Source organism: Aethalodelphis obliquidens, unplaced genomic scaffold (genome assembly GCF_003676395.1).
Source record: "Aethalodelphis obliquidens isolate GAN/ISIS:26980383/991018 unplaced genomic scaffold, ASM367639v1 scaffold14, whole genome shotgun sequence".
NCBI classification, from domain to species: Eukaryota; Metazoa; Chordata; class Mammalia; order Artiodactyla; family Delphinidae; genus Aethalodelphis; species Aethalodelphis obliquidens.
Window position 1 is genome coordinate 5,121,042 of NW_020837958.1, and position 26,351 is coordinate 5,147,392.

A 26,351-nucleotide genomic window follows, 5' to 3' on the forward strand; every position below is an offset into this window, starting at 1 on the left:
CAGCCTGCCCGTCCACATCCACGTCCACGTCCACATCCACATCAGGAAGTGAAGGCAAGACCAGAAACGGCTGCAGCGTTTGGGAGATTTCTGGCGACTCCCAGAGGGCGCAGGACTAACGCGACGGGAAAAAGGACCCAAGGGCAGCTCGAAATGTGAGGAGTTCCTATTCCTGCACACACTTCTCTCCAAACTTCTGGGGACTCGTGTGCATGGCGGGGGTCCGACTCGGTGACTCAGCCTCCCACCAACCAGCACTGCTGTTACCTCGTTTCACGTGGAACGGAAAGAAGTATCAAGGCTTTACCAGGCCGAGGTCACACACGCCAGAAAGTGGCAGGGTCAGAATCCACCCATGATGGCCTGACCCCAGGCCCGGGCTCTAACCACTGCTCCACGAGGCTCTCTTCCCATTACCTACTGAACTGACCAGAATGCACTTTGCCCTAATCCCGTCCCTCCTCCTTCCAAAGATACAGTCATCTGCTGCCTTCAACAACACACTTATTTCCAACAAGGCTCTGGGTGACACCTCAAGGCCCAGGTTCAGGGCCCAGCAAAACCGAACCAAGTGCACACATGTGTACGTGTACGTGTGACACCAACTCCTGAATTCCTTGTTGGGGGGAAAAAGTGCTGCTTCTGTTCACAGCCTCCTGTTAACTGGCAGGAAAGACAAGACTACAGATGTGAGCTAGGAGGATGGCCCGCCACTCCCCATGGCGGGGCTCTTAAGGACAAGGTTCTCTCAAGAACCTCTAGGTACCGAGGCAAAGACAGTCTCAGAGAATCAGGCGGCATCAGGAGTGTGAGGGCCAGGAGCCCCGCCAGGACCCGGCAAGAAAGCATCTCTGGCAAAGGGCAACTTTGTATGGCAGGGAAGGAGGGCAAGGTGGGTACTGGAGAGGCTGTGTCCCCATCAGTCTCTGTGTGGCAGCAGTACCAAGCCTGAGTCACCCACGTAAGGGGCAGGGGATCCTCCAGGTGAGACCAAGAGAGCAGAAGCTCTGCGTCCTCAGAGGGAGGGGCCGAGGGGGCCTGAGACTTGGGAGAAGCTTGGGAGGTGAGAAGAGTAAGCGAGAGGGCCCAGCCTGAGTCAGGGACCCAGGAGAGAACTCCTCCTGGTGGGTATGGCTCAGGGGCTTCAAGACCAGAAAAGACTGCTGTGTAGTACTGGACTGGGTGGTTACACACCCTCTGGATGTACCATCCTCCACCTCAAGTCTTCAGTAAAAGTCTAGTACAGTCGTCCCTCGAGACTAGTTACAGGGCCTCCATGGATAGCAAAATCCACTGATGCTAAAGTCCCTCATATAAAATGGTATAGTAGGGGCTTCCCCGGGGCTTCCCCGGTGGCGCAGTGGTTAAGCATCCGCCTGCCAATGCAGGGGACACGGGTTCAAGCCCTGGTCCTGGAAGATCTCACATGCCACGGAGCAACTAAGCCCGTGCGCCACAACTACTGAGCCTGCGTGCCTAGAGCCCGTGCTCTGCAACAAGAGAAGCCACCGCAATGAGAAGCCCACGCACCGCAACGAAGAGTAGCCCCCGCTCACCGCAACTAGAGAAAGCCCGCGCACCGCAGTGAAGACCCAACGCAGACAAAAAATAAACAAAAAATAAATAAATTTATTTTTTAAAAAATGGTGTAGTGTTTGCACATAACTTACACCCATCCTCCTGTATCCTTGGCATCTCTAGATTACTTATAATACCTACTACAATGTAAATGCTATGTAAATAGTTGCTGGAGTATGGCAAATTCAAGTTTTGCTTTTTTGGGACTCTCTGAAATTTTTATTTTTGAATATTTTCAATCCGCAATTGGTTGAATCCACCAATGCAAAATCTGTGGACGCTGAGGGCTGTCCGGACACACAATGGAAGAAAGAAAGAATGAACGAATGCCTACACCAAGCAACACCAGGAGCTCCTTTTCTGCATTCAACAGGCCTCCCGGGCAAAGATCCCCTTACAGTGGAAAAGGTGGGGCCTTGCAATGTTTCAGAAAAACCCTCCCAGTTTCCCACATCCCTCCAACCAACTGGGTGATCTATGGAATTCCATAATCTCAGCACCTCAGGTCTCCCTTCCATAAAACAGGGATTAAAAATCTCATCACAATCAGACTGTGGGGCATCAAATGAGATCATATATATGGGTCTGCTGGGTACATGGAACAATTCTGCTGTGCTTCTGGAGAGGAAAGGGAATGAAAGAGAGCCGACGTGGCAGGTCACTCCAAGCCCAGGACCCAGTGGGTCCCGCTTGTGCTGTCCCTTTTTCTTCCAGATGAGGAAACTGAGGTTCGATTAGGATAAAAAACTTGCCAAGGTCATGCAGCTTGTGAGGGGCAGAGCCAGGATTTGAACCGTGGCATTCAGAAGTCGGAATTCCCACTTGCTCACGGCCCTACTCGAATGCCACCTGGACTCTACAGCTGCCTTCGGAACTCCTTCTCGAAGAACATTTAACTTTAATCCCGTACGTTCCTCCCCAGCAGACATGCACACAACTTTATTTAAATATATTATCATTATCATTGTTTGGCCAAAAAGATTCCTTTTCGGTGAGATCTTTTTCTCTTTGCACACAAACACACACATGTACCTCTCCAGCAGGTTTGAATAGATCTTTGTGAGTGGTAGGGCTACTTAGAAACAAAATTTGCCCATTATATCAATTCAATTACATAGCAATCACTTTTTTAAGAGCATATTTATTTGAGCTTAGTGTGCAGTGAATCATCAGACATTTTCTTTCTTCAAACTCTTTTGGGAAGAGAAAATGATCAAGTGAAAGGGAGGAAATGTTATGCATATCATCCCAGCTATTGAGAATAATGCTGATGGATTTTCCTCTCGCACTTTTAATTTACTTAATTCCCCCGCTTCCATGAACAACCACGCCTCGGCTTCCTGAGCGCTTGTCTCCAGAGGGTTCGAGGCTTTCCGGTTGCAGTCCCCACTGCAGACTCTAAAGGGAGGTTCTAGAGTCATGGGACAAGCAGCCCCACTCCCAGCGTGTGGGCGCGATGTCAGCGGTCCTCCGCGGACACGAGCACTAGTTGGAGCCCAAACGGGGTTCGGCTCCAGTTTCTGACTCTCTGGACTCCCAGTCCAGGGCTCTCCCCATCTCTTCAGCTGGGGACGCTAAGGACGGCAACTCAGGAGTTGAGTCTAGTCTGTGGTCCAGCCCTCTTGGTGACCCCTCCCTGCTCCCCCAAATCCCAGGCCTCCTTGAGCCCATCAGGCTCTGAGCTCGGCCCCCGTTGTCCCCATTTGGTCTCTGGGCTCAGAGGAGGGAAGGGTCCCCGGGGACAGCCGCCACCTGTGGCCCCAGCGCTATCCCCTCTGCAGCGCCAAAACTTCATCTCCTCAGCCTCGCAGAACCTGCAGGCAGTGCCCTCAGAGGTCGCTCTGTTTGCCTTGGCTCCACAGCCTGCTTCCCCAGCAAGAAGCCGCTAGAAAGGAAAATAAAACAACAACAAAAAGCCTTTTGATCTGCCAACGGACGTCCCCATCCAGCCCTGTAGGAAGGTGGAAACCACCCTCTGTAGTGACTTGCTGGCCTCCCTCTCACAAGTATTCTCCAAAGGCCCCCAGGGTCTTTCAGAGACCCCACCTAGCCCAGGCTCCTGGACCCCATGAGATGAAAGGGTCAAAACGACATCTGTGGGGACCAAGTGGGGATGGGCAGGGGGCAGGAAGAGGCCAGAGAGGACCAAGCAACTATGGGAGAGAGAAGATGGCCATTGACCCAGCTGGCCACTCCACAGTAGGTGGTCTCCACAGATTGCCTGCTGGGTGGAGCAGCAAGAAAGAGGTGTGTTCCAGAAAAGCAATTCAGTTCGCCCGTAGGGAATCAGGCAAAAACATCATGGCTGTCCACGCAGGGATATACTAGTCATCCATCACAAGAGGACGTGGTAAGTAAACGACACGTGAGCTGTGCCTCTCCCCTACACCGTGGTCCGCCCTGGAGACCCCCTACAGCTTCAGGGGACAGTTTCGCTCACTCTGGTAGCCCCTACACAAGCACCTCCTTCAGTCTCTTGGCTTGAAGGCAGCCTGGAAGCTTCCAGAAGTTGATGTCCCCAGGAGCACCCCTCAACCAATGAGAGACGGAAGTCGGTGACCACTCACGGGGTCGATTCTGAGGTGTGCTTCACACAGTCCCTGGGAGGGTCCCCAGTGGGACAGGGCCCAGGTGCCCACAGCGGGATGCTGCTCATTAGGGCATCTTTCGTTGGCTCCCCTCCCCTCCCTGCTCACTCACCTCTCTGGAACCAACCTCATCATATATAAACTCTGCGTACCCAGATCCATGCTCAGGGTCTGTTTTTGGAGACCCCCAACTAAACCAAGGCAGAGGTGTACGTGCTAAGACGGAACAATTGAAAAGATGCAGAGCTGAAGGGATGGAACACCGCAGGGTATGTAGGAATGGCAGGCACCATGTACACAGCTGTGCTCATTTACTGGGAGAACAACCCAGCAGAGACGGGGCTGCTCACACTGGTGGTCTCCCAGTGAGGAGACTGGCTTAAGACTCAGTTTCCATTGAATACGCTTTTGATCTATTTCCGTATTCTCTTACTATGTTTACTCTGATTATTTTTTCCTTAGGTCTTTCACCAGTAAAAAGTGATTCATTTCAAAGAGCTTGTGAGAACTCCTGGAAAATCAAATAAATGAACTACGGAGAGGGAGAAAATCCCAGAATCGATAATCCTCCTCACTTCCTAGAACCCTCCCACTTCCTTCTCACCTCCTCGTACCCCGCCCCCCCGGCCTCCCTCTCAGCCCACATGTAGGACAATAGGTCCCAGTCCCCTTAGGGGTTTGACAGCTGGCATTGAACAGGGGATTAAGGACTGGAGGGGAGCAAAAGGCCAGGTGAGAGGCCTCCGAGACCCCAGATTCTGATTTTCTCCCACTCTGGCTGTTAAGACATGGACTGGCTCCAACAGGGAAGACCCTGGTGTCCCACAGAGGAGCAGAGCCAGGGAACAGACCATGTAATGCTGGAGAACAGGCTTGGGGTTCAGACCTCCTGAGTCTTTAAAGAGATGATTAAATTAAAATGAGGCTTTTAGGGCAATCTGACTAATGCCCTTATAAGAAGAGATTTGGACCCCCAGGGGACACCAGAGGTTCACGTGCACAGAGGAAAGACCCTGTGAGAACAGCGAGAAGGCAGCCTTCTGCAAGCCAGGAAGAGACCTCAGAAGAAACCAAGTCTGCCAACACCTTGATCATGAGCTTCTAGCCTCCAAAACTGTGAGAAAATAAAATTGATAAGAATTAACTTATTTAGTCCTCACAACAACCCAATAAATTAGGTATTATTTTTAGTCCCATTTTATGGACAAGAAAATGATGAACAGAGAGGTTGAGTAACTTGCCCAAGGCTACGGAGCTGCTGAGTGGTAGAGCTGGGACCGTAAACCATTCTATTGGATGAGATTAGACTCGTTAAGTGCCTGGCACACTGAAAGTGATCAATATGTCAGCTGCGCTCATTACCCAAGACAGCCTGAAAAAGACTGGTCTACAAAGGGAAAAATGGAGGGAGGCATTTTGTGAGCACCTGCCAGGTGCCTGGGATGGATGAGCAAAGACAGACAGGGTCCCTGCCCTCCAGCGGTCACGCTAGAGCGGGGGAGATGGAAGTGAAATAATCACACAGACAAGTCAACAATTGCTCAATCGTGACTAACTCCTGTTAGGGAGGGGATGGTGGAGCAATCAGAGCCAATAGGTGGGAAATTTGGCCCACTTGGGAGTCCAGGAGGGCTTCTTGGAGGAGGTGATGGGATCCAAAGGATGAAGAGGAGTTGGGTAGTTAAAGAGGGAGGGAAAGCATTGCAGGGATGAGGGAAGAGCATGCAGAGCAGACCTGTTTGGGTTGGGGCAAGGTGGCTGGTGGGCTGGAGCAGAGGGAGGCAGGCCTGGGTGGAGGAAGGGCAGAGGCTGCAAGAAAGCCTTCTGAACACAGGTGAGAATCTATTGAAGCGCTTCCGAGAGGGCGCGAGGTAGCTAGCACGATCACATTACACAACAGATGTTTTCCCTAACAAAGTGTTTAAGTCGAACTTCAGTAAACTGAATTTTATTTTTAAGGCAGTAGGGAGGAATGGGAATCTGAGCGTTAATCTGTCTGTAAATTGGATGAGGATCCTCTGATCCAGCTGGCATTTTCACAGATCCGGCCGCCTCGAGTGAGGTACACCTGTTAGGTAGTAATACCGGAGGAGGACTGGCCTTCCATGTGTCAGAGTGTGGGCGGGCATCTCTGCTGGTCGAGGCTGTCTGTTCCCCCATAAGTCGCAGGGACACCTGACACTGCAAACGTGGCTTTCCCCATGGAGCCATCTCACGGCCTGTTTCCTGGTGACCACGACTTTCCAGGCCGCCCTTCCCCATCTCCCCCTCATCCTCCAAGCTTTAACTTGTGCTTACTTCCACGGGGAGGCCTTCACTGCCCCCGCCCCCAGATGTAAGTGCCTTTCATGACTCCCCACTGGCACCCCTGGCTCCCCACTGGATTTGTCTCCATGCTGTCGGCAGTGTCCCCACCTAAGGGGCGTTACGGTGCATAGCAAGGAAGGATGCGATCCCTAAGAAGCTATGACTAAGAATTCATCATTCATTCCCTCACTCATTCATTCTGCGTGTATGAATGTCTACGAACATCTATTCAGTCCCAGGCACTGAGCTACACACTGCAGGCTCCGTGGAGACTGAGACAGACAGGTCTCTGCCCTCATTCCGTTGAGGGAAACAGATCAGAAATAAAATAATCAGAATCATTCCAACATTCACTGGATACTTTTAAAGTGCCACCTTGAATCCTAAAAGATACATTTATGTATTTTGATCTTATTTTATCTTCATAAAACCTTATGAGGGTGATCATTTTGCAAAATATACAAATATTGGATAATTATGTTGTACACCTGAAACTAACATAATGTTTTATGTCAATTACACCTCAATTTAAAAAAAAAAACCTTAAGAAGTGAAATGGTGGTACAGGGACTTCCCTGCTGGTCCAGTGGTTAAGAATCCACCTTCCAGTGCAGCAGACACAGGTTCAGTCCCTGGTCGGGGAACTAAAATCCCGCATGCCGCAGGGCAACTAAGCCCCTGTGCTGCAACAAAAAGACCCTGCATGCCGCAACGAAGATCCCGCAGGCTGCAACAAAGATGCGGCACAGCCAGATAAAGAAAGAAATATCTTTTTAAAATAAATAAATAAAACTGTGGTACAGAGAAGTTAAGTATCTTGTCAAAGGCTAAACAGAGGCCATGGACTGTGGCTGAACGGGGACTTGAACCCGGGCCCTTATGTTCAGAACTCCTAACCCCGATGGCGTGTTGCCTCTCACGCTTTCAATGCATGGGGATGAGGCGTTGTATCTGAACCCTCGGCCTCCACAGCTGAGCCTCCAAACCCTCCTGGGCCCCTGTGAGATGGGCGCCAGAGCTGGAAGCCTTGGCTATTTCCTCCTAGGCCCCTTTCTCTTGCAGAGAAGTCCAGATGACCTGCCAGGGAAGAGGAACCCAACTTGCCGACATCACAGTGACTTCCAGTGCTAAAGGTGAACCCAGGATAAAGAGCGAGAACAATTCATCTGGACCAGATATTCTCAGCCCGAGAGGAGATGGAGATGGCAGGCAACTCCAGAAAGACGAGTTGAGAAAAACGTAAATGGTGCCTTTCACGAAGTCCTTTCATATTATTACTTCTAAAAAACATCCTATCTGCAATTGGTTATAATTCACATGCACCCATGTTTCTTAAGCCCACACTAACACCCAGCACCCTTCCAGACCTGCTGGGAGGGAAAAAATATGGAAAACAGCATCTGACAAATGTTAGCAGTGGACAAAGTGTGTCTGATGCAGACATTTACTCTTTTGATGCTTAGAACTAGGCCACGAGGTGGGTATAAATCCCCACTTTATTGATAAGAAAACTGAAATGTACAGAGATTAATTTTCTTGTTACTTACTAGTTGTAGAGTTGTGTGACCTTGGGCAAATGACAATACTTAGCCTCTTGGGTTGGTTTTCTTGGCTGTTAAGTGGAGCGATAACAGTACCCACCTGTTACGGATTGAATGGTGTGCCCCACGTATCCTAACCCCTGGTATGTATGAATGTGACCTTATTTGAAAACAGGGTCTTTGCAGATGTCATCAAGTTCAGATGAGGTCATTAGGCTCTAATCCAATGTGACTGGTGTCCTCATAAGAAGAGGAAAGCTGACCTGGTGCAGCTACAGGGAGAACACCGTGTGATGATAAAGGAAGAGGCTGGAGTGATGTGCCCACAAGTCAAGAACACCAAGGACTGCCAATAGCCAGCAGAAGCAAGGAAGTAGAACCCTCCTCTAGAGCCCTGCTGACACCTGATTTTGGACTTTTAGCCTCCAGAACTGTGCGAGGATGAATGTCTGTGGTTAGAAGCCCTCAGTTTACGGTACTTGTTACTGCAGCCCTAGGAAACCAACGCATCACCTCACCGCGCTCTTGAGCTGGTCCACAGCTCTGCCCCAGTGTTTCGGGGTGAGGGACTGCAGAAGCTGAGGTCTGGGGGCAGAGTGAATGAGATGTGTTTCAGGGACCCCACGTGCCTGACTCACTGCCTAACCGGCCTGCCTCCCACCAGCACTTTTCAAGGAAGCCAGGAGCATCCTGGTGCAGCTACAGTGGGAGGCCACTCTCTCAGTGCCCCCAGGAACAAGCATTCACTATGCCAGGGGGCCACGGGCCACGTCCGAATCCCGTCTTGGGGAGCCATACTCTCTCAAAGACCCCTCCACCCTGGTGTCCAGCTCGCCAGTTATCCCTGTGAGGTCTTTTGCAGGGGACAGTAAATCCCCATTTTTCGAGGCGTGCTTGTATTTTGGCTGGAGAAGCACCTCATTCCCCTGGGGGCTAAAAACTCAGACAAGATGAGTATCCTGAGCTGGCCCTGCTGGAGAGAGCCCTAAATGTCAGGCACCAGGTGGTGGCGGGCTGCCCCCCAGGAGGCCGAGGCGCACTTGGCTAGCAAGAGTGCTGCAATCTGTCCCAGCCGGAGAGGCAGCACCCTCAGGCCCCACGCCCACAGCGGTAATTAGCCGTGAAAAGACGGGCCTAAATCCAAGGACCGGGGCTCCAAATTCTTCTCCCATTTCCAATGGAAGCCATAGTAGTTCAACTATTATGAACTAGAGAGCCCAGCCCCAGGCCACCCAGGATGGGAGCCCAGAGCCTCTCCATCCAAGAGATGGGAGTGACAGGCGTGTGCACAGGGGCAAGAGGGGGGGGGGGCGCTTGGAGCCTCTCCTCGGGTGCTGGCCCCTTGCCAAAGGCATCTCTCGTTTCTTACTCAAGTGGGCGAGGAGCGATGTGTAAACCTATTGACACCTACTAGGTGCCAGGCACTTGATCAGCTTTCTACATCCTTCCCATTTTGCAGAGGAAAAAACTGAGGCTCAGAGAGATGAACAAGGGTTAAAGTAGAGGTGTCAGGATTTGAAGCTAGGTCTGACCACCTTGCTGTTCTCAGAAAAACAGGGCTAGAAACCCTCATCAGGCCCCCTCTCTTTACCTGCCCAACCCCACAAGGAGTGAAAGGGGCCAGCAGGAGGCTGCATAGATGGGACAGGAAGCACAGGTAGCCTTCTGTCATTTGGGGGACACCCCAAAGCTTGAATGCACAGGACTTCCCAAAGTAGTGTACATGGAGCCGAAATTCCTGTGGCTTTCACGATGAATATTTAAAATTAAGGCTTCTCATGCCCCTACACTACTCCGTCAGCTTCCAGATAGTTCCTGCAGCCTCCCCCCGGCCTTCTCTTCCCCTGGCCCTTCTCCCCCTGCCCCATGCACACACAGAAGATGAATACAGAAGCTCTTCCCCATTAGGGCATGGGAGGAGGAGACAGGAGCAGAAGTAGGTGCTGGAGGGTCCTGGAAGAAGTTCTAAGAGCAGTAAACTTCAATAAGGCAAAGGAGGCCATGGGAGCTCTGGGGTGAAGGTCAAGGGTCTGGCTTAGTGCCCTTGCTGTGTGCTCACTGGCCAGCCCCTTGGCCCCTCCAAGCCATCCCCACCTCCAATGTATTATGGGCAATATATGATCTGTCCAGAGATCATTTCCATGGACATGGTCTGTAATCTCTAAAGAGCAATGCACATCAGGGATCATTAAGGAAAGGAAGCATCCGTGTTTTAAGGACTATGTGCCAGGTCTATACTAGAAGCTTTAAATGCATCATCTCAATTAATCCTCGAAGTACTCTATCCAGGAAATATAAATGCAGGGAGTTAGTGCTCAGTAAACACCCAGCCTCCCTTGCAGCGGGTTTCAGGCCAGGTGACAAGTGCTCAGTAAATACCCAGCCTCCCTTGCAGCTGGTTTCAGGCCAGGTGACAAGTGCTCAGTAAATACCCAGCCTCCCTTGCAGCTGGCATCGGGCCAGGTGACAGTTCTGACCAATGGACTGGAGCTGAAGTGATGTGTGTCACCTCCAGGGGACACAGTGGAGCGTTAGTGTGCCTTTTCCTTTTGCATTGCTCTCTTCGCCTTCTGCAGTAACCATGGATGCCACATCGTCCTGGAAGCGCAGCTATGAAGATGGTGGAGTCACCATCCGCCTGCGTCCCTGAGTAACTGTGTACAGCAGAGATGCATGTTAGACAAGTAACGTAAGTGAGAATTAAAGCCACAAGGTTAAGCCACTGAGAGTCTGGGGTCATCTGCTGTGGCTGCTGGTATTACGTAGCTTAACACTCTTCTTGTTGCTGTTATTCTGCTTTTCACAAATACGGAAACCAAGGCCACATAGCCAGAAACAAGATGCGAGTTCACATCTGTGACTCCAACACACATCCTCTTTCAATTACAACCTTTTGTTGCTGAATAAGATCATCCCCTTCCTGTAAGCAACCTTGTCCCAAAAAGCTCCTACCCCTCAGTGTCCCCAGGATGGCTGAGGAGTCAATGCAGGATGAGAAAAGAGAATCTCAGAAAGCACTGTGAGCCTGGAAAATGAGCAAAAGCAGGGAGGAGGGGGCCCGATCGCATCTCAGGGAAATCTTTTCTGGGGCTTTGGAGCTCACAGGAGGGTTCGATAGGAGAGGGAACATCACAGAGTGGTTTCGAGCACAGAAGGGAGAATCAGACCAACCTAGGATCGAATTCCAGTCCTACCACTGCTCCCTTGATTTTTCTGAGCCCTACTTCCTAATCTGTAAGATGGGGACAATATCTGAACCGACTTTGAGGGTGGAGGTGAGACGAAGCATTGTCTAGCTCCCGGCCGATGGCGAGCACTCCCCAAATGTCTGCCGCAGTAAAGATCGTCACTGGGACGGCTCAGAGAACAGCCTTTGCTGGAGGGAGCTGAGGCCGAGGTGCAGCCAGAGGCTGCCCTGCCAGGATGGCTGACGCAGCCCAGACAGCAGACCTGGCCCAGCTCGCATCCCTGCAAGAGACCGAGGGGCAGAACACAGAGAGCGGAGCGGGGCCAGCCAGACACAGTGCGATGCAGCAGAGGAGCCAGATTATTTATTTGAAAGTCGAAAGTGTCTTCTAGGAGGATGGCCTTTTATTTGGGTGTATCTCGGAGTTATCAGCTTAAACTCATTATCTGTACATATGGTCTTTGTACTATAGTTAAGGGGGGGAAACAAAGGATGGAAGGGAAAGGATGGGCATATACTAGCTGATGAAATATCATCCCTCAACTGCCAGTAACCAGGATATGTTCAGTGACATCACATTGGGCTTCCTGCCACAAGGATGGGGCTATCATGAGAATACTCACAAGATTTTAACTCTGGAGTCCCTCAGTGAGGCAGGGAAAGGAAGAAAAAAAAAAAAGAAAAGCAATTTGTTTTATTCACCCTTGTCTTCCACCTCAAAAGCAGACACACACACACACACACACACACACACACTGTGCCCAAAAATATCAGAGCTGGAAAGGATCAACGTTGATCCCTCCCTCCCACTTCACAATAAGAGTATTAGTAATAATAATAATGACGATGACTGTATTTGTTGAGCATTTACTACCTGCTGTGCACTGTGCTAAGTGTTTCACATGTTTTATCTCGTTGACATTTCACAACACTCTGATACAGTATAATTAGTCCCATTTCACAGATGAGGAAACTGAGGCACCAGAGGTTGAATGGCCTAAGGTCACACAGCTATTAAGTAGAAGAAAGCCGACATTCAAACCCAGGCAGCCTAACCGCCTCACAATGCTGCGTCTAGAGAAATAGGGAAACTGAGGCTCAGAGAGGGGTGGTGAGTCACTCAAGGTCCCACAGTTCCATGTATAACAGAATTGGGGCTAGAACACAAGTCTCCTTACTCCTGGTCCAGCTGGTCCAGTGACCTTTCCACTCCATCCTGTTGCCAATCAGTATGTACACACACGCATAGGACTAGTGAACATGCTGTTGCTCAGCTCCAAGTTGTTCAGTTACTAATTAAACTAGCAGTCTTGGGTACAAACAAGGGGCAAAGGCTAGACCTTAAGATAACAGGTGCTGAGATGAAAGAACTGCTTTGCCAGCTGCAAACACTGGGACCCATCTCCCTCTCCCTCTCTTTTTTTTTTTTTTAGCGGTACGCGGGCCTCTCACTGTTGTGGCCTCTCCCGCTACGGAGCACAGGCTCCGGACGCGCAGGCTCAGTGGCCATGGCTCACGGGCCCAGCCGCTCCGCGGCATGTAGGATCTTCCCGGACCGGGGCACGAACCCGTGTCCCCTGCATCGGCAGGCGGACTCTCAACTGCTGCGCCACCAGGGAAGCCCTCCCTCTCTTTTTAATGAGTGTTACATTATCTGCACACAACCCCACCCCCCAGTCAGAGCACTGATGCGGGTCCAAGGTGGCAGCCCGTGCGGCAGGAGGAGCCCAGGCTGGCGGGTTACTTAGCAGCATCAGATTGCAAAAATATCCCATCAAGCGATCATCTGCCCTGGGGGACTTAAAGTGCTGGTTTCCAAGGCCCCCTCCCTTTGCTGTGTCCCAGCTGAGCTTGAACAAATGTTCCTGATTTTCCTTCTCAATGGCTGATGAAATAGACCAGAAGAGCCGCCCTCTGGAAAGAGGGGTCCCTAAGAGGGGCAGTCCAGCCATCACTCTTTGCTCGTAGCAGGAAAGAGGAGGGAGTAAACGCTGCACAGGCCTCCAGAGAAAGGTAACATGCAAGCTTGCGGACAGAAATGGGGATCCCAGCAGGAGCTGATCACCAACGTCACCCTCTCCACCCCCAAACCGCGGTGTGATGGAGGACAGGCACCCGGTTCACTTTGCCCTGTCAGGGCGGAGCGGGGCAAGGCGGCCAGGAGCGGTGCCTCCCACTGGACAGAAGGCAGAGCAGGGCTGCCTAGCGCCGTAAAACGTTAGACTCTCCTGACTTTAAGTTTCAAGCCCCCGCCTCCTCAACCGCCACCCCGGCCCCAGGTCATTAAAAAGTCACTAATTCAGGGAGCTGTTTCCAGGCTGACAAGGCAGTTTTTAAAGGAGGAGAGGGTACTTCCTGGATTAGCCCAAGGTGTCCTAACTCCAACTCCAGATGAACTGATGCTTCTAGAAAGTGGCCTGGAACTTTCACTGATATACCTCCATTTCAGCCTCAGGCTGGGTAAAGATACGCCAAGGGTCTGCCATTTGAATGGATCTGGGGACCAGACGACCAGGAGACACAGTGCCCAAGACCTGAAATTTTGCTGAATCAGAGACCTTGGAGTTTGCCTGGAAGCAGTCTGAGTCCACACATGATACTCCACATCCAAACAGGGACGTCAGCAGTCCCAGGGGTCTCAGTTCCCTCCCATCTTCGGGGCAGGTTGGGTGTGAGTGAGGTGCAGGGAGCAGGGGTAGAACGCAGAGCCGCCAGCCCTCTGGGGGCCCCTTGCTCACTCCCAGTTTCCAAGGGCAGGGCTGTTCCAGGCAGACTTCCCTCCACAGAAAAACTAGAGTCATTAAAAACAAAACAAAACAAAAAAACAAAACAACTCCTTTTGTTTTCTGGCCCCATGGAATGTCTTGAAGACAAATCCAGAGACAGCAGGCTTCTCCACCCTTTCCTCTGTCTCCTCCCTACTCGTCTGTCCTCTTCTATTCAAAATAAAAACCATGCTGATCTTTCTTTACAGCAACTTTGTCCTCGAGCAATTTGAGAGCATCCAACAAAAACATTTGCTACACTGAAAGCAAGAACCTCAACTCTCTTTCAGGGACCACCCTTTTCCATCACCTTTGCAGGGGACTCTGGGAACATGAGAGGGGGGAGGGGGGCTGCCCAATGAGCCCACACTGGCATCCACGAGAAAGATGAAAACTTCCGCCAGCCACTATGAGACCATGCACGTTCTTAGATTTGCTCATTTTTACTCACTTGGGGTGCAGGGAAGAGGGAGGGAATTAGAGAGAAAGATGAGGCCACAGTGCTTCAGGGTCCCTCCAATGTCGAACAGCCCACACATGAAAAAAATGATGCTCTTCATAGATGCCAGCAGCCGTCTGGCTCCCTGAGGCCTTGGCACAGACCCACAGACTCAATACACAGGGGCCCTGAGGTCCCACAAGGGGACACGTGGCAGGGTTCCACCAATAATTGTGAAATGACCACATGAATGTGGCCTGTAGACTCCAGACCCCAAGAGGAAATGAAATTTACCACTTGAAACTGGACTGCTAAAGCCTTTAAGGGCCCCCATCAACCCCACCCTGTGCCTCCCAGTTTATTTGTGCCCAGAGAGGGGATTCACCCCAAGACCCTCAACCCACCCACACCAGAAAGGGATCTGGCCAGATCCAGGGAACAAAGGTACAACTTTTACCAAAAGGGTGCATTCAGCGGTTTGGGTTTCAGACCCCAAAGAAACCTCAGAAAGTTAATGCTCCCATACACTTACTCCACACCAATTCGCTGTTAATGTAAAGTTCCCCTCCTTTTGGTTTTTCTGCGGGTGAATTTTTTATTCACCCATACATCCTGCCAGCTCCCCCAAGAAAAACCAGCTCCTGAGAGCCAAGCTTTCCAGTACACAGCGCAGTTATAACTGGGGCATCCCAGCCTCACACTCCGACCCTCTGCCCCATTCCGGCTGCGGTGGGGTGCTCCTCAGGGCTGGCCCCTCGTGTGTTGGGGGTTGGTCTGCGGTTGTCGGTCCTGGATTTCGGTGCATTTGTCTCGCAGGAACCAGAACTCGCCTTCCTGTGGGTGAAACGGCCAGGGAAGGGCGCCCCCTCGCGGGAGCGAACTCACCTCAATCCAGCCGGGACTCAAAGCCGGCGCGAACCCACCCGTGCCCTCCAACCCTCCAAGAGGACTCCCGCTGCGCCCCCTAAACCTGGACGTGCTCGAGCCTCGGATCCAACGAGCACCCAACGGAGTCTCTGCTTCCCCAAACCGCACACACCGAGTACGGAATAAAGGGGGCCCCGAAGGAAAGCGTGGCGCCCCCGCCCCGCCCCGCTTCCAGGGACTCCGAAGGCGACCCGCCCTCAGTGGCCCTGCTGGGCCCGGCAATCCTCACGGCCCGGATCCTCGCTCCTAATCCTTAGTCCCTACCTGCCCTCCTACAGAGTGGCATGGCGCGCACCGCCTCCCTCAGGACGCAGCCCTCGCCAAGACCCCGACTTGTAACCACACCTGCCACCCCCGCCATTCTGCTGCCCCCCCACCCCCAAATACCCGCCCAGAGCGCCAAGCAGCGCTGCACCTGTCCCGGGGGAAGCCTCTGGCCCTCGGCGGATTCGGGGCAGGGATGGGGACGAGCACGTCTCCCCCCGCCCCTTCCCCAGCCTAGCCGAAGTAGAACTTGAACATCCTGGGATCCCCCCATTCCACCCCCACCCCCACCGTGCCCAACAGTCGCCCGGGGGGAGGCGGGAAGCGCGCTTGGGCCCCCAAGGCCCCTGGGGCGCGGCGGCGGGCGCACGGAGGGCACTGAGGTGCGGAACCCCTACCTTCCAGCGGCAGTGGCCGGATCCCGCGCCAACTCCAGTCGGCGGCCGCGGGGGAAACTTTCCCCGGGCGGAGAAGCGCACTCGCAACTTGCTAGGCACCGGCTGCCTTCCCGGCTGTGGCGGCGGCGGCGGCGCGTCCGGGGACCGGCTGGCGAGAGGCGGCGGCGGCGCTCGCTCGGGGCTCGGGCTCGGGCTCGGGCTCGGGCGGCCTTGCGCGGCTCCGCGGTGGATCACTAGGCGCTGCGTCCGCCCCGCAGCCTGGAGCCCCCGAGACGCCGGCGGCAGCTGCAGCCGCCCGCCCGCCTGCCCCACCTCCCCGCCACCGCTCCGTCCCTCCCTCCCTCTCCCCCGAGCTCCCTCCCCTCCCCAAACCTCCTCCCCTTCAGTCTCCAGTCGCCGCCGCCGCCGCCGCCGCCGCCGCCGCTGCCTTGGCGGCCGACGTGAAGGCACGTCTCCTCCGGCGAGCTGCCCCACTTGCCCCCTCCCGGGCTTGGTCCAGCATCCAGGCCTCGCTCCGGGGGCCCCTGGGGCCACCCTCTGCCCTTCTCCCCTTCTGTCACCCCTGCCCTCCTCCCCACTCTGCTCACAGGCCCTCGCTTCGTCTGAATTCAGGAGATCCGTAGGGGGAGTGGGGAGCTGGGCGCGCTAGACCGGAGTATTTATTCCAGGGAAACTTCCACGCTGCCCCCCGACCTCCGTGGCCGGACCGCAGGGCTGCGGGGTGGGATGATCCCCCATCCGGACCTCGCTCCTCATCTTCCCGCTGCCCTGGAAGGACCTGTTGAAAGCCAGGGTGATTCACCCTCACTGGGCTGCTTTGGACCGATGCCGTTAATAGAGGAGACTGGAGGGGTTGCAGCAAGAGGTTGGGGACGCGGGGGTGCCCACCCCAGACCAGATGCAAACGACTTGATTGCAAGAGGCCAGACCTGTGTCTCCATCTCAGGGCTTATCTTTTCATCTTTGTACCACTGCCTGAGCCACAGGCCCCCTCCCCAGCCACTGACACATGACTTCACCAAGACATTTAACCTCTGAACCTCTTCTGTGAAGTAGCTACCCACCGCCTGCCCCAGACAAAATGGGCAAGCAAGCAGATCAAAGCAGACAGCCCAAGTGAAAGTGCTCTCTAACCCCCCAGAGGAGAGGGGCTCAGATTGCCCACTCCTTGTCCCTGGGCAACAATTTTTTGAGTCCCAGCTCTGAAGATTCCACACCCAGTGCCTGCCTGCCAGGACATTCAAACACACACAAGTTCTGCAGGAGGCCCCTTTGTCAACTGATTTGCACTAAGGGGTGAGTGACTGATAGGAGTTGAACCTACTCCAGTCTTGGATAGGAATGTTGGTGATGTCAGGCCACAGGGCAGCATTTGCAGGGGCAGGAAATCTCTGCCTTTCCTTGCCCACATTCCAGGAAAAGGATACATCCTTCTAAGGACTTGGAAGATGTCAGGTCCTTTCAACTATTTCACTGAGTAAATTGAGGAGGGCCTAATACAGTAGAGGTGTGGCTGGAAGAAAAAAACCTGGATCCACAGTTTTCAACTGGACCCAGAGTGAGCAATCCTTAACCCAAGGGAAGAAAAATCTCTACTAATGCAATTTCTGTAAAACAAGGACAAGGAAAACTTGAAAGGGCTTCAGGCTCCACATTCACCCCTTCAGCTGCCAAAACAGTGTTGGGGGAGAGGCTGACCATTTGCCCTGAGAAACCTCACAGGCTCTTCGTTTCTGGAATGCTGTTGGGAGAGGCCGTCTGTGTGCGCCTCGTTGGATGCAAGACACCACACAAATTTAAAGAGGAAAAAAGCGTGAACCTACCATGAGGGTGCTGGGGCCCAGGAGGTGGAGGCCAGGGGCAGCGGGAGGGATGGATGGAGTTTCTGGGGATCCACAGGATGGGCAGAAGCAGGCGGGAGGAAGTGGGAGAACGGAGCACAGGGAGGTGAGGACAGGGCAGGCCATTTGGACAGTCAGACACCCAGCTGGGAGGAGAGCTCTAGTTCCAAGTCAGAGTTTCCCAGACCTCAGCAGTTCTCTGCCTCCGTTGAGAATCTGGCCCTATCTGCACACCAGGTAGAACCATTTGCTTAATCGCTTCCTTTAAATCAACTCTTGGGTTTTTTATTTGCTTGTTTTATTTTTTTTTAAGTAAATGTGCGTGTTTTACAAAGAAATGTTACAGCATTACCATAAATGGAAAATGGGCATCACGTTACTATAAATAGAAGGTAACCATAAAAATGAATACAATGCAAATAAAACGGTGTTATTAAATTCTAGCAATATATATTTAACCACAGTAAAAAAAAAAAACCTCCAACACAATACTGCTGCTTAGGGAAGGTGTGAAGCCAGAGGCCCCACTGTCTCTGGAAAAGGGAGATTAACAAGGATAGAAAGGTGTTAAGGACACAGCAACAATAAACCAATAAACCTCCTTCCCAGGAGGTCTGTCAGGGTACTGAAGACCCCTTATATCTCCTTCACTATTTCTACTGCCCCACAATCAGGAAACACAATTCTGAATATATTAGCTAAGAAGTACTTTCTGGCCAAAGTCAGGAACCCTAAGAGTTTAGTCCTGCATGAGAGAACGTGATTTGGGTTACAGAGAGCCGGCCTTCCTCCTGCTCACAGGATGGCCTTGGGGAAGTCCTGCCTTGTCTGGCCTCAGTGTGGCCACCTGCACCACAAGGGCCCAGGGCAAATGGCTTCTAGAATCCTTTTTGGTATCCTTTGATAAAAGCAAGAAAGGAACTAAATTTGTGGCTTGTTGGGAAACAGAGAGGGAGAAGGCTTTCCTGAGAAGAGAGGCCAGAAAAGGGAGAAAATGTTGGGAGTGGGCAGGGCTGAGGGTCAGCAGTCCCCAGGAGGGAGTGAAGGTGGTGTTAAGACCACTGCTGACCAATTGGAGTCTAGGTGGTCATGAACCCAGAAGTGGCCTGGCCCAGAAGGTTCTAGATTCCCCATTTGCCCACCCTGGAAGGAATCTTGTGGAGAATTCACTGTAATCCAACTTCATCTTACAGATGGGGAAATTGAGGAAGAACCACAGACTATCGTCTCCTCCTCATGGTCAGAGAGCTGCATTGAACCAGGCCTCCTGACTCCGAGGCCAGGGCCCTTTCTACTCCCCTGGTGTTTGGGGGTCTAGTAGAAATAGTTCTTCTGAAAATATACACCTCTTCTCCAAGGGGGCTCTTAGACTTCATTTTTCTCCATCATCTGGGGAAAAAAAAAATGTTGAATTGGCGTGAAAGCCCCAAACTCACCTGAGTGTGGCCAGGTGGGCAACCCAGGTATTGTGCTCCAGCCACTGGCTCAGGACACCTGGGGTGAGCGGCCAACATTGGTACCTTGGGGGCACTAATGCAGAGCAAAGAGCTCCAAACCACGAGTCCACAGACCGAAGTTCCAGTCCTGGCCATCTTGACAATTCTCTTCCCTCTCCAGGCCTCAGTGTTCCCATCGGTAAAATGAGTGAGATGTTTGGGCGGGATCAGTGGGTTTCAGGTCAGGCTGGCAGTTCCCACTCCTAGGTACCTAACGATCGTGGAAGAGGGAGGGAAACTTCCCTCCCAGCTTTAGCCAGAAGCAGGTTCCCTTTTCATCTGTTTTGTACGCCGGTGTCTCACATGAGATTTCAAGGGGAAAGTGTCCTTCGCTTAAAAAGAATTCGAAATCACTAGATTTCTAACATTTATAACATTTCTAACATTTATAAATTTATGGCTAATCAGACTGTAAGCCTCTCAAGTACTGGGGCCCTGCCTTGTCCATCTCCAGGGCCTTTGCACCTGGCAGAGCCAGCGCTCGGGGGATGTTGGGTGCCACTTCCTAACTGTGCCACCTTGAACTGTCCACTTAAAAACTCTCTGAGCCTCAGTGAATTGATGCATTTCTAGATGGGAATTGTAAACGCACCTCTGGCATGGGGTGGCTGTGAGAGTCTCATGGAAAGCCCCTGGCATATAATATATGTTCAGTCAAGGTGAGCCTAATGTGTGAACGGATGGCTGGATGAATGCTGGCCGGGCGGGATCCTTTCCCCAGGAGGCATCTTGACCTTCCAACCTAGCTTTTGCAAGGCAGCCTGCGTTTTAAATATTTAATCACTGCCTCCCTGATTTTTTTATGAATTGTCTCTTTTTATATGTAATTTGCAATCATTTCTCCCAAAATGACAGTTCATTAAACGTACAACTGAGTGTGATTGAATTTGTTTATCTTTGCCATGATTGTCATAGCAATAAATTTGCAAATCCCAGGAACATCCTTTGGAGCTTTGATGAATATAGTTTTGACCCTCCCAGACCTGGACCAGTTACAGAGAACCCCTCTTTCTCTCTTTTTCTCCCTCCAGCAAGCTACCTACAGACACTGGCCAGCCCCTCTGAGGTTTTCAGCACCAGACCCGAGGGCCTGTCTGCCAAGGTCCTCCTCCATCCCCAGGAATGCTGCTGGCTGGGAGCTGGAAGAAAGGGAAGGCCCATGTGCTCCCTCCCCCCAGCCCTCTGCAGGAAAAGAGGTGGATTCTGGATGGTTGCACTGGAAGGGGCCCAGGGTCAAGCTTCCTCTGGGTGCTTTGTAGCCCAGCTTTCCAGAAAGCAGCTCCCTGGAATAGATCCTGCCAGATAAGGATACTTCTGAACCTTCATCATCACCTTCATTTTCTTTATTAACTGATAGTAAGTAATGCAATACTAGTAACTACCATTCATGGAGTGCTCACTTGGGTAGAAGCTCAGGCTATAAGGTTGGATAAACCCAGGTTCAAAGCCTGGCTCTTTTGTTTACCAGCTGTGTGGCTTTGGGCAAGTTACTTTCCCTCTCTGTGCTTTAGACTCCTAATCTTTAACAGGAGGAACGTGTACTATATGCCAGGCATTGTGATAATGCTGTTAAAGCACCAGCTCTCTAAGCCTCCAAACAACTCCATTAGGTAGAGATGGCTAGGAAGCCTGTTTTACAGAGAGGGAAACTCAGAGACCTCCTGTAAGTTGTCCAGCAAAAAAAGAACAGGGATTCAAACCTTTCCCTTTTCATTACCTTTGGAACCCTATGCTCATAAGACAGGGAGAGAGTGCTAGGCAGGAAAGAGGTCAGGAGAAGACCTGAGACCATCCTGGCATTGAACCTTCTGGCTGTGTGACCTTGGCCAAGTGGCCTAACTTCTCTCAACCTCCCTCTTCTTTTGTAAAGGGAGATGATAGCATCTACCCCACAGGGCAGTTGTAAACATTGAAGGAGGTGATATCTGCAAAGGGGCTTTGAAAACCAGAAAGCAAGTAACAAATCTAAGTTCTGGGTTTTCAAATCATCTTTATCATCCATATTTAGAACTCAGGGTCCCCCCTGGTACAATTCAGTCATCCAATAAATATTCGTGAAGGTGCAACTGTGGATCGGGAACCGGCTCCATACCTGGACATCCAAACCTGAGTAGTAACAGAGAATGTGTGCGGTCCCTGCCTTCCCTTGATGACTGAACAATCAACAGAATCAGAAAATTTTTAAATTTAAGACTCATCTTGTGCAATAGCCCTCTTAGTTTACAGATGAAAACACTGACGTTAAGTCCAGGGTGGGCAGGGGCCACTTACCTAAGATCTGCCAGCAAGTTGACTTCAGGGTTTAGGGGAATTTGGGTCCTGCTTCCAAATGGGTATTCTTTTTTTTTTTGCATTACGCGGGCCTCTCACTGTTGTGGCCCCTCCCGTTGCGGAGCACAGGCTCCAGATGCGCAGGCTTAGCGGCCGTGGCTCACGGGCCCAGCCGCTCCACAGCATGTGGGATCTTCCCGGACTGGGGCACGAACCCGCGTCCCCTGCATCGGCAGGCGGACCCTCAACCACTGCGCCACCAGGGAAGCCCTGGGTGTTCTTTTGAACAAACCACCTGCCTCATTTTCTGCTCTCAGACGGAGTGGATACTGTCTCCCTTCTATGAACTATTAGTCCCCACACCTTTGCTCCCTAAACTAAGAGCCTATGTCCACCCTTTCTACTCTGATGCAAGCAACTCCCGAGGAAGGACTTGACAATGCACTTGACTGGTCAATCGGGGGCCTCAGGCAACATCCAGGAATTGCCCTAGACCTGGGTCTTTGGCCAAGGGCTCTTCCGCGCATGGGCAGTGGACACCTCATCTGGGACATTTAAGCCAGCAGGGAAGTCATGGGGGTTACGATCAGTTTTCTTGCAGTGTCAGCATGTTGCAGCTCTTGGACTCCAGGCCAGGGTAGACCTGGGCTGTGACTTAACTTCCCTGAAGATCAGTTTCCTCCTCTGCAAAATGAAGATAGTAAGTACCTCTTGGGGTTTCGGAAGGTTCATTGAAATAGCACACGTAAAGTGCTTCCAGCAGGCACAGGCTAAGTATTCAGGACTGTTCTACCTATTTTCCTTGCAGACCAAGTCTCACTGATGCACGAAGCATTGCGAGCCTACTGTGTGCTTAGAGGGAGGCTAAGCTGCAAAGGCCACAGCCGAGAACGTTATCGAGCTCTTACTAAACCCCAGGCACCTCACTAAACACTGTACCTCCATTTATTCCTCTCAAAAATCCTATGAGGAAGAGTCTATGATTGTCCCCCTTTTACAGAGGCTTCAAAAACTGAGGCTCAGAGAGGTTATGTTGCCTGTCCTCGATGCCCTAGCTTGTCAGTGGCACAGCTGGAATTTGAACCCAGGCAGTCAGTCATATTCCAGAGCCCAATTTCTATATCCTGACTCACTGCTTCATACCCACGGTCTCTCTGTTTTTCCCAATAACGCTGTGGTTATTAGTGTTGTCCCCATTTTACAGATGAGCAAAATGAGGTTCAGGGAGGTGGAGTAACTCACCAAGCAAGGCAGCAGCAGAACTAGAAAGAACCCTAGATGTTCTGACTGCGATGGCCTTGACTTTTGTGACGCAGGGCAGGCGACTGGCCTATGAGTTCCCTCTAGCCTGGAAGAGCTGCCTCCTTTGAAGCTAAGTGACCTCACAGGAGTCATATGGGGCTCTCAGGCCACTGGGGTGTGTGCTAGGCATAGTGACAAGAAGGCGAGGCCACCTCGTGGTCATCGATTCTGATGTCCATTCCGTGCCCTGGGGCGCCAGTCAGCTACAGAGAGCTGGGCTGAGAAACCTGGCTCCCTGCCGGGCCACCCTGAAGTTCAAGGACAGATCTGCACCTGGCTGTCACAGTGACAGGATTTGTGAGCTTACGGGACCTCAGAGATGGAAGGAACCAGGATGGTTGGCTAGCCCTCTGCTTGAGTGTGTTTGTGACACGTCTGTGCTTACTATGTGTGTACATGTGTAAATGTAATGTCTGTGTGTGTGTGTGATGGTACATGCCTGTGCTTGTGTAAATATGTGTGTGTTGGCACACGTCCACACGGCTTCATGGCATCTTTTTTGTTTTTCAGAGTGAGGCTGATTCACTTAACCAAATTAATGTTCACACGGTGACTGACTCATTTAATGGGAACAGCTTGTTCATGTGCCAATAAATGAACTGACCCTCAAGACCCCTCCACCAACAAAATACGAAGTGGATCTCATTCCTGAGTTAACAAGTATTGGGCAATGGTCAGCTTTTTTCTGACTTTTTCTTGTTTTTCACAGTGGTGTCTGCCTGCCTCCGTCTAGCATTCTGACAAAAGAGGAAGTGTGAGAGCTTGCAAAGGAAGACAGGGAATAAAAACGCCCAGAAGAGAGGAAGAGGGGAGTATTTCACGGTTTATCAAAAGTGATTTTACTCAACTGACTTTCTGCGCAGATGAGGAACCTCACAGATCTCAGGGGGTCGAAGGCAGCCAAGTTCATCCACTGATTTTCAGCATAACTGGGGTCAAGCCCCACTGGTCCAGCTTCTCTCCTTCTGGTTTTTCTTCTTCCCAGGATTTTCTCTTTCTCTGCTACTGCCTGCCAGATCCCTTACTTTTTATTCCAAATATGTAAACCTCAATAAACCTAGAGACAGGCTTATGCCTGATTTATCACCAGTTACAGAGGAGCCCGAGCCAATTATAAGGTGGATAAAAGGCCCCATGTGCGATTTGTAAAAAGGCTTCCGCAGCGTGAACAGCTGAACTCCATAAAGCTCCCCCAGAATGTTTGCATAGTGGCTGCATTTTTTAAGAGGCTGAGCTTTGCGACAAGACCCTGGGTCCACTCAGACCATCGCACTGTGGTGGACCGCAACGGCTCACCACTGAGTGTACGGAACCAGCCGCTTGTCCGCTGTCTAGTTCACAGCACCTGGCACCTTGTAAGGGTTCGATAAATATCTAGTGAAGGAAGGCATGAATCAAATAATCAATAAACATTAGTTTTAGCAAAACAGAATTAGAAGATTAATTCCTCTAAAGGGAAAATAAAACCAAATACATATTCTTTCTGGCCAAAAAGATTTTGTTCTTCTGATTATCTGTGCCTCTGAGTCTCCTGGATTCAGAGACACCATGCTGCATTCTGAGGCAGGATCCTTTAACTAAGAGGTTTCCTTCATCCAGTCAATGTTTTAGAGTCCTGCGCATGGGCCGACTATGCCAGGTAAATGCTGGGCATATAATGGTGGATCCGACAGACGTGGCCCCTGCTTCTGTGATGCTCACAGGTCGTGGGGAAAGCTGTCTACTTTGGGATTGACTGAACACGAGGCTGCCTGACGAACGCAGAAGCAGTCCCAGTCCCACCTCATGTTCCACGGCAGGGAAAGACCCCAACCCCCCAGTTATGGGAATAGTGGGTGAACCCCTCTGCCTCTGCTACGAGGCTAAGCTAAGTGTCAGCACTTTATTACTAGAGAGAAAAACCCACTGAACAATTCTTACTCCACTTTCTAGAGCCTGGAACTGCTACCACCTAAAACAAACTAACAAGAACCAAAGGGAGCAATTAAACCCAACAGGGCTCCACGGAGCCCTGAACACGCACAACACCTGGAGGCAGCAGGAGGTGCGGGCGTGGGGTTTGATCACACTGGACATCAGTAGATCAAGATTCCGGCTGGAGCTTTGCCGGTAACATGCTGGTGGCCTGGACAAGGCCCTGCTCTTTCTGAGTTGTCCAGGTTGGATGAGATGAGCCGTGCGTCCCTTCCAGCTCAGACCTTCTGCATATGTACAAATACCTCTATTTCTCTGCCCTCTCCCCCCCTCTACCTCTCGTCCCCCTACTCAGGATCCTGCTTATGCCTGGATTGTCCTGTGTCATTCTCCTAGCGTGCTGTCACTCTCAAAAACAAGTTTCCTAGGGAACCACTGGCCATGTTGAACCCAAAAGACTCAGCCAACCCCAGGTCTGGGAGGGAACCCCAGCCTTCACTGCTGCGCTCAGAAGTCAAAGGGCAAAGATGCCAGTGCTGGTGGTCCAGGGGCACAGGGAGCACCTGAGCTCGGGGTTTAGGTATCCCCCGGCCTCTGCACGCCTGGCCATCCTGTGGCTTGCCAGAGACTGAGATCCAGGCCCTTCCTCTCTGTCATCCACAGGGGGGTTCACTCCTACCGGGTGTTTTCCCACAGAACACCCCCACCCCAACGCAGACCTCTGAGAACCAGAGTAGAAGACTGATCAAAGGGCAGCCCTGCCTGTCCTTGCTGCTTCTCAGAGTAAAAGTTGAAGTTCTGATAATGACATGCCAAACCCAGCCTGACCTGGCCCACTCACTGCTTTGTATTGTCTCCTTCCACCTTCTACTTGGTCTATCCCGCCCCAGCCCTACGGGCTCCAACAGCAGCACGCCAGCCATATTCCCACCTCAGGGCCTTTGCACTGGCTGTGCCCTCTGCCTGGAAAGGGGGCACCACTAAGCACAAATGCCTCTGTCCCTCTCAGCTTCATCATTGGCTCTGGTGCTCCTGGCAGAGGGAGGCAACCCTCCGGGGGCCTCTTTCCCCCACCTGGGCTCAAGTCCCCAGTACAGTGAATGAAAGGACAGAAAAGACGGGACAGGTGAGCTTGCTTGGTCTGCTGGGGAGGAAGTGGGCGGAGAGTCCATTTGTGAGAGGGGCCTAGACAGAAACGGGACTTGCTTTTATATTTTATCTTATTTTATTTTCTTTTATTATTTTCTTTTATTATTTTATTCACATGGCACGTGGGATCCTAGTTCACTGACCAGGGATCGAACCCGCGGCCCCTGCGGTAGAAGCTTGGAGTCCTAACCACTGGACCACCGGGGAAGTCCCAGAAACGGGATTTATTTTGTCTTCTTACACCTGTCTTTTCTTCTCAGATTTCTCTAGTTCAGCCCGTATTTACCCAGGCCCAGGAGAGGCACTGGGGACACTGAAAAGCATGGATAGTAAGTTAGGCAGGCAGGCACATGTTCATTCAGTGCCTACTGCATACAAGGCGCC

The 26,351-nt window shown here is 51.8% G+C and overlaps 1 protein-coding gene across 5 annotated transcripts in view; it reads right to left on the reverse strand.

Moving 5' to 3' along the window:
• Positions 1-16,303, reverse strand: part of TSPAN18 (tetraspanin 18) — a 185,648-nt gene extending 169,345 nt beyond the window's left edge. For 3 of the 5 annotated variants that reach the window (XM_027114925.1, XM_027114924.1, XM_027114928.1), the window contains exon 1: positions 15,995-16,303. The gene's annotated coding sequence lies outside the window, so the exon portion shown is untranslated. The remainder of the gene's footprint in view (positions 1-15,994) is intronic. The other 2 variants (XM_027114923.1, XM_027114927.1) reach the window with 2 other exon arrangements.
• Between the last annotated feature and the right edge of the window lie 10,048 nt (positions 16,304-26,351).